The sequence below is a fragment of the Diadema antillarum genome, unplaced genomic scaffold (assembly GCF_040938485.1).
Source record: "Diadema antillarum isolate AM-2024a unplaced genomic scaffold, OU_Dant_1.0 seq00001265_RagTag, whole genome shotgun sequence".
Classification (NCBI taxonomy): Eukaryota; Metazoa; Echinodermata; class Echinoidea; order Diadematoida; family Diadematidae; genus Diadema; species Diadema antillarum.
The window spans coordinates 2011482-2023498 of record NW_027272047.1 but is presented as its reverse complement, the minus strand read 5'-3'; positions in this window follow the sequence as shown (position 1 = coordinate 2023498).

Here is a 12017-nt window from a genome sequence, read left to right as displayed (position 1 = left end):
GCGTGTTTCAGGAGGGGATGGTAATCTACATTGTCTGCATCTTCTTGAAAAGTCTACCATAGATTTTCACCAAGCTTGTCAGTGATATGAACTTAAATATTGTTTACAATGAGCGCCCTCCCCCCTCCGCCGAAGGGGGGGGGGGGAGTTGAAGCCTCTGAGTGCCTGAACTCTTGGGGTTTTTTTATCTCCTACTGTCGAACCAAAAAAAAAAAAAAGATAGACCAAAGTTACTGCTTTGAAGAATTAATGACTTAAATTTCATGTTTGATTATGGTGGATCCAAGCGTGCCCTGATCGGGGGGTGGGGGTGATGAGGGTGACGGAGAGGAGGGGGGTTATCCACATTTACTGCATCTTCTTGATACATCTCACGACGGATTTTCACCAAACTTGGCAGATATCATCTTTACGGTGATATGATCTTGATTTATTAAAGTGAGTCCCACCCCCACACCCCTTTGGCGGTGGCAGGAGGAGGGGGGGGGGGGAGTTGAGCCTTAAATATTTAATCTCTGGGATTTTTAGGCTTCTTCTGTCGAACTGAGAAAAATATACAACTACGTTAATATCATGCAGACACTAGTTACTGAAATTTCAGGTTTGATGACGACGGATCAGGGGTGCCCTGATGATATGGGGGTGTGTGGGGGGGAGGGGGGGGGGGATTTTCCACATTTTCTGTATGTTGTTGAAAAAAAATGTATGAGTGATTTTCACCAAACTTGATCTTGTTAAAATGCCCCCCCCCCCCCCCCAAGAGGGGAGGGGGAGTTGAAGCCTTAGAGTCCTTAACGCTTGATTTTTTATTATCTCCTGTTGAACCGAAAAAGAAAACTAAGTTAGTGCGGAGATGCGGAGAAGACATTAATGACTGAATTCCCCTGTTTGATTTTGGCGGGTCAGGGTGCCCTGATGGTGAGGGGGAGGAAGGGGATTTTCAAAATTTTCTCCATCTTCTTGAAAAATCTATGACGAACTTTCACCATAATTGTCAGATACCATCTCTATGGTTATACGATCTCAATTTGTTAAAATGAGCTCCCCACCCCCCCCCCCCCCTCAGAAGAATAAGGCCGGGGTAGACGGGCGTGGTTGGGGTGAGACGAAGGCCCAAATCTAAGGGTTGTCTAGAAAATTGCTTTAACCGTACGTGTAGTGGTAGATACATAGATAGAGCCGTGCTTTAATTAGTAAGTACAATTTACATTGTGTGCATAATGTAGGTTCAAATTGGCATATGGCAGATGAAGGGATGCCCAAGGTAGGGGGGAGGAGTAGGAAGAAGGCTTGGGTTTTCACATGTTCTCCTTTTTCTTGAAAACTCAAGAAGCATCCCTCGGACGGGTAATAAAATCTCACTTCAACTTTAAAGGAAAAAAATGAAATCTATACACAAGTAATGAAGCTTTTAGAGTGCTATAATAAGTTAATTCATGAATGTAATATTTAGGTCGGGGGAGGCGGAATTTTCAAATAGTTATTCAGCTTCTTCTTGAAACCCGTATAGAGTAGATATTCGCAAGCTTGGCACGAAGCGTTAATTGTATTTGGTGATATGACCTACATTTGTTTAATGAGCACCGCCCCAACCCAAAAGGTGGGAGGGAGAAGAGCTACCCCCCCCCCCCCCACCATCTCAGACCCTCGAAAGGGGCCGAGACGAGGGATTGGGGTCGTTCGGGTGCAATTCAGAATTTCAGGTATTTCTAGAAAACCCTATACGCATGACAAAAGGAATACATACGTGCAGAAAATTTCTGTACAACTAAAAGTAATAGAACACAATTTTGTCACATTTTTGGAAGGTAGGCATACTTCGATGAAATTTCACGTCTGCTTATAACATAGGGGCTATCATCGTCTTAGCCCCAGCTTTGGGAAAAGGGAACATATTGGACTTGTTGCCCCTTCGAACAAAGTGGGATTCCATTCCCTTAGAGATGCTACGTCCCGCGTTTGGTGAAAATCCGTCAAAGATTTCTAAAAAAAGAAGTAGAAAATGTGGTAAATCTACCCTCATTCCCTTCACTCTACCCCCCCCCCCATAAGGACACCCCTCGATCCGCCACAATCAAACATGATATTTCAGTCATAAATGTCTTCATAGCACTGAACATGCCCTATCTTTTTAGTTCGACAGAAGAAAATAAAATTCCAGAATTAGGGACTCTGAGGCTTCATCCTCCCCCCCCCCCCTCCTTCAGCGGTCTGTGTGTGTGTGTGGGGGGGGGGGAGGGGGGCTCATTTTATCAAATGAAGATAATATCACCCAAAAACGCAATCAGCCAAGTTTTGTGAAAATCCGTCGAAGATTTTTCATGAAGATGCTGAAAATGTGGCGGGGGGGGGGGGGAGGGCTCTATCACGGCAGATATTCTATCTGCCAAGTTTGGTGATAATCTGTTGTGAGATTTATCGAGAAGATGCTGAAAATGTGGACTGTCCCCCTCCTGTACGTCAACCAGGGCACCCCTGGATCCGCCATGATCAAAAATGAAATTTCAGTCATTAATGTCTTCAAAGCAGTAACTTACCTCTATCTTTTTTCTGTTTGGCAGAAGAAGAAGAAAAAATCCTTAGTTCAGAGACTCTGAGGCTTCAACCCCAACCCCCCCCCCCCCCTCTCCTTCAGTTTGGGGGGGGGGGGTATTTTAACAAATTACAACCATATAACTATTAAGATGCTATGTGGGGTAGTATACAAGTAAATGTTGAAAATGTTAACAAAGAAAGGTGGCTGCTAGAGACAGGTGGTGGATAAGACATGCATTTGGTAAAGGTAAAAATGATTCATCCGCAGGTTGGATTGAGAGTTTATCTTCCATCTACATGTATACATAATATAGGTGAAATGAACGGTTTGCACATTTCCCGGCTGCTTTTGCACATTTCCCGGCGTCACGTTTGAACATTTTCCGTTGATAAAATTTAGAGATTTGCACATTTACCGGCAAGACGTTTGCACATTTCCCGGCATTTGCACATTTCCCGGCAAGACGTTTGCACATTTATTTCCCGGCTCCACGCCCCTTTCAACCCATCTCGCACTTCCGCCTCGCACTCACACATAATGACCACACACACACACACACACACACACACACACACAAACACAAACACACGCAAAAAGCACTATCCTGCTGTCATGTCGTTATTCCCCATAAACAATAATTACTGTAACAATGATAAAAGACAAAAAGCTTTTGGGGTTTTTTTTCTTACGTTTCACTGATCTAGCTTATTACTGTTACCTTTTTTACAACAATGCATATAATTTTGTTACTCTCGCTCAACTGCAAACATTGTATGACTTTTACACTCATCAATACTGCTTTTGCATTTTACTTAGAGGAAGTCTGAGGGAGGTATTCGTAGCAATACTATGAGTCATATTTTATTTTCACACTGATGAACACTTCACAATTAGAAGAAGTGTTTTCGCCATTGCTTTGACTATAGGAAGGTGGGTAAAGTCCACCTTGTGGAGTATGGGATTTGTAAAAAACGCCGGGAAATGTAAAAACGTCTTCCCGGGAAATGTAGAAAGCTCGAAAATTGCATCAACGGGAAATGGAAAGAACGTCCCGCCGGGAAATAGAAAAATGTCAAATTTGCCGGGAAGTGTAAAAACGCTGCGGGGAAATATAAAAATCAGTTATTTCAACGGTATTACGTACCGATAGTATGGTACAAAGGGTGTATGAAAAAAGGTAATCCAAATTTGGAGGGCTACTTTTTTTATAATTATCAGCTATGGAGCGCGCAATGTTGATTATGAGGAAAGGAAAACTCTTCCTCTTTCCATTTGTACCTAATTATGTTGACAAACATTATGCATGAATGAGCACATGAACTTTAAAGACAACAATGACAAATTGCACTTTTTTTTCAAAGTTTGACTGTTATTGTGAGGGAACAATGCATAATGCACAATGCATGGATGAGATCTGCCAATGAAAGTAGTCAAATCATCAGTCCAGTATAGGAAAGCAGGTTTGTGTTCAGGGTTTCTTCTAACCTTTTATGGTCCATAACCATCAACATGGCCACGTTATCAATAACTTGGTCCATCCCATAAAGGCCAAACCATCTCTTTTCATATTCAAGGCATGGTTTGTTGCTGTGAGCTATGTGTTAGATATGAGTAGAGAAAATGGACTGTGTGAGTTGGTCTCTGTGGTAGTGACACCTATCAAGAGGCAAAACACTGTCCCTCGGATAGGACATACAATGAAGGTCCCGTGTATGAGGGAGTAACAACGCATGCACGTAAAAGATCCCGCTTCATTCATTCATCGCAAAGAGCAGGGTGCTTAACCCGGTGAAGTGGTCCTACCTCACATCCATCTGGACCCCATGGAAGACCAGCTTAACGTAGCTGAATATGGGTTATCCAACCATCTTCTCAGATGGAAATGAACATACAAACAAATAAACAAACAAACAAACCAAGTTATTGGACAGGTGGCCATATTAAAGGTTATGTATCATTAAATGTAAGGAGAAACCGTAAACACAAATCCTAAACACGTATACAATCCTGAAAATCCGTGGTAGATTTTTTCATGAAGATACTGAAAATGTGGAAAAGGCCCCTCCTTGCCTTCATCCCTCCCCCCCCCCCCCCCAATCAGGGCACCCCTGGATCCGCCTTAATCACACATGAAATTTCAGTCATTATAAAGTCTTCAAAGCACTAACTTTCTCCATCTTTTTTTGTTGTTGGTTTGGTTTGACAGAAGAACTACAAAAAAAAAAAAATCCTGAGTTTAGGGACTCTAAGGCTTTGTACCCCCCCCCCCCTCTCTCTCTCTCTCTCTTTGAAAAAAGAAGATTTAAAAATTCGAGAATTTAGGGTTTCTGAGGCTTCACCCCCCCCCCCCCCCCCATAATCCGCCTTCCGCTGTGGAAGGGGGACTCATTTTAACAAATAAAGATCATACACCGTTAACATGCTTTCTGCCAAGTTTGGTGAAAATCCGTTGTAGATTTTCAAGAAGATGCTGGAAATTATGTACAAAATCCGCCTCCTTCCCCTTAACCCCCCCCCCCCCCCCCAATCAGGGCACCCTCTGGATCCGCCACAGTCAAACATGACATTTCAGTCAATAACGTCTTCATAGCACTACTTAGCTATATCTTTTGTGGTTTGACAGAAGAATTACACCCAAAAAAATCCAGAGTTTAGGGATTCATTTTTTTTTTAATTTATGATTTATTGATAATTCTTTCACTGCCCCTACCCCTCTTTTGGCGGTGGGAGCCATTTCAAGAAATTAAGATCATCAGAAAGTTGGTATTTGACAGGTTTGGTAAAAGACCATTGTGGATTTATATGAAAATGAAAACTGTATAGGTTGATACATATTTGTGTTAGAAATCAAGTTTATATCTATACCATAGTTACGTAATGCCCTTGAACAAGGTCCTACATGACCTTTGCATTTCTCTGCAGCGTTTTATTTTTCCCTGCCAAATCGCAGGTTTTTACATTTCCCGGCGAGAAGTTTTTATATTTGCCATCGATGTCATTTTCAAGATGTTTACATTTCCTGGTGTTTTTACAAATCCAGGCACCACAACATCTCGAGTTATAAAGAAACTACAATAATAATGGTAATGACTTTCCACATTTGAAAGAGCAGCTATTGCAAAAATACCAAATGCCAGAAATCAACACACCGCTACTTTAGGAGGTTCTTGTGAAAAGTGGTCGAATACATAAAGGTACGTTCATCAATACTAACAATAGTTACGTTCAGACGGTCATCCTTAACTTCCAAGATAGGCTCGCATCATAAGTATGGGGAGACAATTGTCGCATGGTCTCTTTCGTCACGAAATGACAATTTCGTGACGAATCTGTTATTTTGTCGACGTAATTGTCACTTCGTAGACAAAATTTACGTTGTCACTTGCCAATAGCAATACGTGAGGCCCCATACTAAACTGCAAGCTTATCTTGAAGTCACGAGCTAATCCTTCAAGTCAGTCTATGCCGTCTGATGTAACTATTGACCAAAATCAAGAATAATGGATATGGTTTTGAACTCTTATGTAGAGTCTACGCGAAGATAGTAAAGAAATTGCAAAGAAATGGCACACACCATGCACACATGCTAATATCTTCGATACGTAGTTACAAATACACTTAAACAATAATGTTGAAACTTTTTCAAAGATATATATATATATATATATATATATATATATATATATAGATAGAAAAAATATTTGTACCAAGAAGTAGATTCTATACTCACGCTATTGACTTCCGGTCCTCTTTTTTCCTCCATCATGTAATTCCTTATGGAAAAGAGTTCAGAACAATATCCTTATTATCGAACCGTCAACCGAACTTGAAACTCAACCCCTTAGATATCTGTCTAACCCAAATCTGGGTGTCTAGAAGTTTGTTGTTTTTTTTTTTCAAAATGCAAAGTAAGATATCGTTAAAGCTGATTGGATGACCGTAAAATTAGTAAACGATGCACTTAGAAGTACAAGCTTTGCCCAATGCCTGTAACACTCGAATGTACAGAGGATCCAATGACAGAGGCAGAGGTCTTTCCTTGGTCAAAGCTAACTGGATAACCGTAAACGGCGCTCTGGGTAGTACAATCCACGCCGACTGCCTTTCAAACGCGGAGGTAGAGAGGATCAAATGATAGGGGCAGTGCCATCCCATTGGTTAAAGCTTATTGGATAACAGAAAACACTGCATTGAGAGGTACAAGCCGCGCCCAATGCATTTAACACACCAAGGTAGAGAGGCTCCAATGATAGTGGCGGTGCCATCCTATTTAACCGTGAACGATGAATTGGGAAGTACAAACCATGCCTGATGCATTCAACAAAACCAAGGTATAGAGGCTCCAATGTGAGAGGCAGTGGCATCCCATTGGTTGACTTTGATGATTATGAGAATGCGTAATTTCATGGGCTATGGTTGATCGATTTGCCAAAGTTCGTGTGGCTCTCCTAATGCCAACGGGATACGTATTGTTGCCTCCGCCGATGAGATAATGTTTTTTGAAGGCTTTGATCTGTGTGTTTGTCTATCTGTTCTTCCCCTTACAAAAAAGTACCATGGTTTTACCATGGTAATACCATGGTATGGTAATGAACCATGGAAACCTGGTAATTTTGCCCTAGTAAAACCATGGTACATTACCATGGTATTACCATGGCAAAATACCATGGTATTACTGCTCTTACCATGTACCATGGTATATTACCATGGTATTACTGTGCTTACCAAATACCATGGTACCGGTACCATGGTATTTTTGAGGTGAAATTACCATGTACTGTGGTGATTTGACCATGGTTTTACCATGGTATTACCATGGTATTACCATGGTAAAATTACCATGATATTACAATTTGAAAAGAAAAATAACTTAAATGATTGTGTATTTCCAGTATGCAGTACTAGTATGTTACCTACTTAACATGGCCTCGCATCGCATACACCTGTTTCTACATTATTGTACAAGACCTACATCCTACTCTACACAGGTCTACCTATCTGTATACCTAGAGTATACTTCCTATTCCTAGATACATTGCTAGTGTATCAGTTCTTTATATATGGGCTGATATCTGAAAAGGTTTAAGGCATGGTTACTAACTACATGTCATACATAATATTAGTCCTATCAAAATATGAATATGCATTGTTATAACACAAGTTAAAATAGTTGGTAACAAAAGAGAAATTTCCCAACATACTTCAAAGTTGAAACCCAGACTATATACTTTGGGTTTTTATGTCTTTTATCAATTTTCTCTCCTTTTGCATGTTAGATGCTCTCTAATGAATATTCATGAGCGATACAGAAACCAAGTCAAAACAAGGATCGTGCAACTTGAATCAACTTGTGTTACATTTTCCAGTTGGGTAGATGAGGTTTAAACTGCATGGGAAGAAGTCAGTTGTGTTCGTGGATATATTAGTACTAACCGGGTGTTTGCACTCACCCACACCCACACACACACACAAGCACACACATACACACATACAAACATTCACACATATACTAAATACAGGATGTACATTTATTACATGAACGTACCGGTATAATATTTTGGGTCGTACTTGGAATTTGTATGAGATAAAACACAATGTGAATTAGTTCCAAAACAAATGAACTGTTATATATAAAGAATTAATTAGTTTGCTTATTTTTAACGGGCCGGGCTTATTTGGCTATAAATGCTAAAATTTGCATTTTGGGAGGGAATTTTGCCTCACCCCCCCCCCCCCCCCCCCCCCCACAAGATCTTGACCATTAGTATTACGATCGTTATAGCGAAATTTGGCACGTGTTACAACCACATTGTAATCTACAAAATTATGTCTTATATGTCTTAAGAACTTTTTTTGATTGTCAATTTCTAATTTTAATTCATCAATTAATTATTTGTGCAAATTAGGCCCAACATCTTATTTTAGCCCAATTAAAAGCATTAAGAGTCTATTTCTTAATTATTTGTAAGTCTGTTTTTACATGTTTAAAGACTGTATGCATCACACATTAAAGGACTTCCAAAAGCCATTTTTTTAATGTATATTGTTTTTGGAGTTTCAAATGTATTTCTTTGTTTTTTAATTTTTTCCTTTGTTTTCTTATTGGAGATTCTCATTGACCACTTTTATACCATAATTAGCATAAGATCAATCAATCGCAGTGATTAATGTTACAGCAGTGATAGCTCCACGGGGGCCCCTTCTTTAATTTTTGATAAGATAAAAATAAATAAATAACAAGAAAACAAAATGAAAATAGGCGTGTCTGCCCCCTTTAATTCCGGAAGTGGCACCATGACAGATCCCTCCCCCCCCCCCCCCCCATTTACGGAATTCCTGGATCTGCTCCGCTAAAGAATAGTCAGATTTTTCAAGAGTTTCATTGTTGCTGTTTTCAATCAATCTTTGCATCGATTTTTTTTTTCAATCGGAGAAGGGACCGCACTTCACAAGCTTTGTCTTTTTAGTGGGTCCCTCCTTTTTTCATACAATGCATATTTCATTTATTTCACTTTTTTTACCTCAGCACCATTGCATTGTACCCCTACTTTAGGTTTTCAATTATTGCTTTCTTTGTACAATTTACATGCATTATACTTTCATTGAAGAAAGCGAGATTTATGTTCACCAAATATATTATTTTGCTGTGGAAAAAACAACAATGAATTTGAAGTTGAACTTGAAAAAAAGTCAAAATGTCTCATGACAGGGTCTCTTCCATCGCAGACTCGAAACTTCGAGGGTGGATTCCGCCCTTCCCTCTCCTGCCACGTCCCTTAGAGTTTAAGGTGTTTACCTTTAGAATCAGTTGATATATACTTTGATTTTTCCCATTTGTTGCAAGTATACTCATAATGGTCCAATAGTTTTGACTGTAATGTATTGGTACGTTTATAATCGTTTAAAAAGTGGAATCAACTGGTAAAACTGCCAGATTTGATGAACTGGTATGAACTTCCCCAGTCATGCCAGTTTGGTCCATTTATCCCGGCTTGGTTCTACTAACTGTTACGGCCTGAACTTTATCAAAGTGCATGTAGGTTAAATCTGCATTGCTTTCAAGTTGAATAAATCTATCAGTTGTGTCAAGTCATTTGCAACAGGTATACAAGAGCCTTGTTCAAAAAAGCTGAATCTGCTGGAATCATGGAGTTGATGTTTTAGTATGCCAGTTTTTACTGGTAAATCTGCCAGTTGTGTCCAGTCGAATCAACCTGCACCAAATTGGTCCAATTTTTCGGGGTCATCCCACAAGTCATAAGGCCCACAAGATCGACATTGCATCATGGGGCTTACGTTATTGTAAAAGTGTCGTGGGCCTTATTTACCTAGTGTCGCAGTCATATGGGCCTTGTTCGCTAGGCGTCAAATTTATGGGTTGTTTGATTTGTTGGCTGTATGATTTGTGGGTGTTGAACTCGAATGTGCACTCATTGTTTCTACTGGAATCAACTGGTTGTTGTATGCCATTTCACACAATTTCTTTCCAGTGGATCATCTACTGAAAAATCTGCTTGTTGTGTCCAGTTGATCCCACTTTGTCAAAGGGCATACTTTGGTCTATCTCTTCCTACTGGAATCAACCAATAGGCTTTAATATTCCAGTTCACACAATAGATCTAATTTTTTTAATCTGTCATTTTCATTAGAACAGTTCAACTGTTAGTGGTACGGCAAGGCCCTGTGGTATAGAGCAGTGGCAACAGTGGAGATTCTCTCCTGGATAAGACCTTATTGTTATTATTATTATTATTATTATTATTATTATCATCATCATCATTATTATTATCACCAGTACTACTATGCTACTACTATTACGTGTGTTATTATTAACTCACTCATCACAGTTAGATCCATTTGTTCAAACTGGAGTCAGCTATGTTTTCTCAGTGTACCAGTCCATTCCATCGCTTTCAAGTGGAATCAACTGGTAAATCTGCCAGTTGTGTCTTATAGTCAATATCAATACAATTATTAAGGGCCCGTTTATGTCCAGCTGTATCTATACAGGAATCGGGTAGTTGATATTTCAGTATGACACTTTATTCCGTTTCTTGCAATTGGAATCCAGTGGTGAATCTGTAGGTTATGTCATTAAATTCTAATTGGTAGACAATTGCGCAGTTTATTTCATTTGTTTCAGTCTGTCAGTTGGAATGAAATGTTAGTTTGGAGTCAACTTGTCTAAGTGGAGTCAACTAGTGAATCTGCCAGTTGAGCGGCATGTTTTCCAGTTGGTACAAATAAAACTTCATAATCAATGATTTAGAGCCAGGCCATATATTCAGCTGGAATTGATTGGTGTTTTTCAGAGTGTGCCAGCTCATTCAATTTAGTGTCAGCTGGAATGGTGTGAGTTGGTATTAATTTTCATCTTTAACTGTATGGTAATTCACACCATGGTAATGTGAACGAGTATCGGCCTACTTCCAGTTTGCAACTATTTGAACAAGTTGGGTCAAACGGATAGCTATAATGGGACCATTTTTTTCTTGTGATACCAGTAGAGAATGTACCTTTTTTGTCATTATTTGACATTTAAAGGGAGTATACAATACTGGACGAGATGAGGATTCAGCTTGTAACGTTTTGCGAGATATTTAGAAACCACTCTTTGAAATGGTAAAGAGCAGAAGAGGACTCAAACGTTTATTTAATGAAAACAGGCTGAGAAATGACTGAGATATCTAAAAACAAATTAAAACAAAGAGCTCCTAGTGAAAGATGGGGCCTGTCAATTTCATTTTGATTTTTTTTTTTTTTGGGGGGGGGGAAGGGATTGGTAATCTCAGCCATTTCAAGACGAATTTTCTTCAAAACGTTGAATCCTTCCTTAAATTACAGCTGTACATGCTCTTTCATATTTCATAAGAGGTTTATCATCTGAATGAAAAAAAAAAGTTATAAATCTGAATCCTCATCTCAACCAGTACCTACTGTACAATCCCTTTCAGCTATAAGAATATCATAATTGATATTTTGTTGTTGAACCACGGTATCACCATGGGTATTTTTGTGTACCTTTAGAAATACAGAAGATAACATAAAGACTATATATGCTGCGGTACAATTAAAGACCCTGTGGTTGTAGTACATGGTATGATGGTTATTATATGGTATCTCCATGGTTATTCTATGGTACAGGTAGGCCTAGTAGTGCCATAACCGTGCTATGGTATGATGGTTATTACATGGTATATCCATGGTTAATTAGTGCAGAGATACTGAGGAAATGCCCTATATACCATGGTTATTTTATGGTACAAGTGGTAATACTATGGTGACGCCATGGTATGATGGCCATAACCCGGCATCACCATAGTTATTTTATTGTACCTGTATAGTTATACCAGGCAAATACAGTAGATGGCATGATTTTTCATGGTACTGGTAGTAATACCATGGTAGTGCTATGGTATAAAAATTATAACATACTATTACTATGGTTATTTTGTGGCGCCTATGGTAAGACCATGGAAAT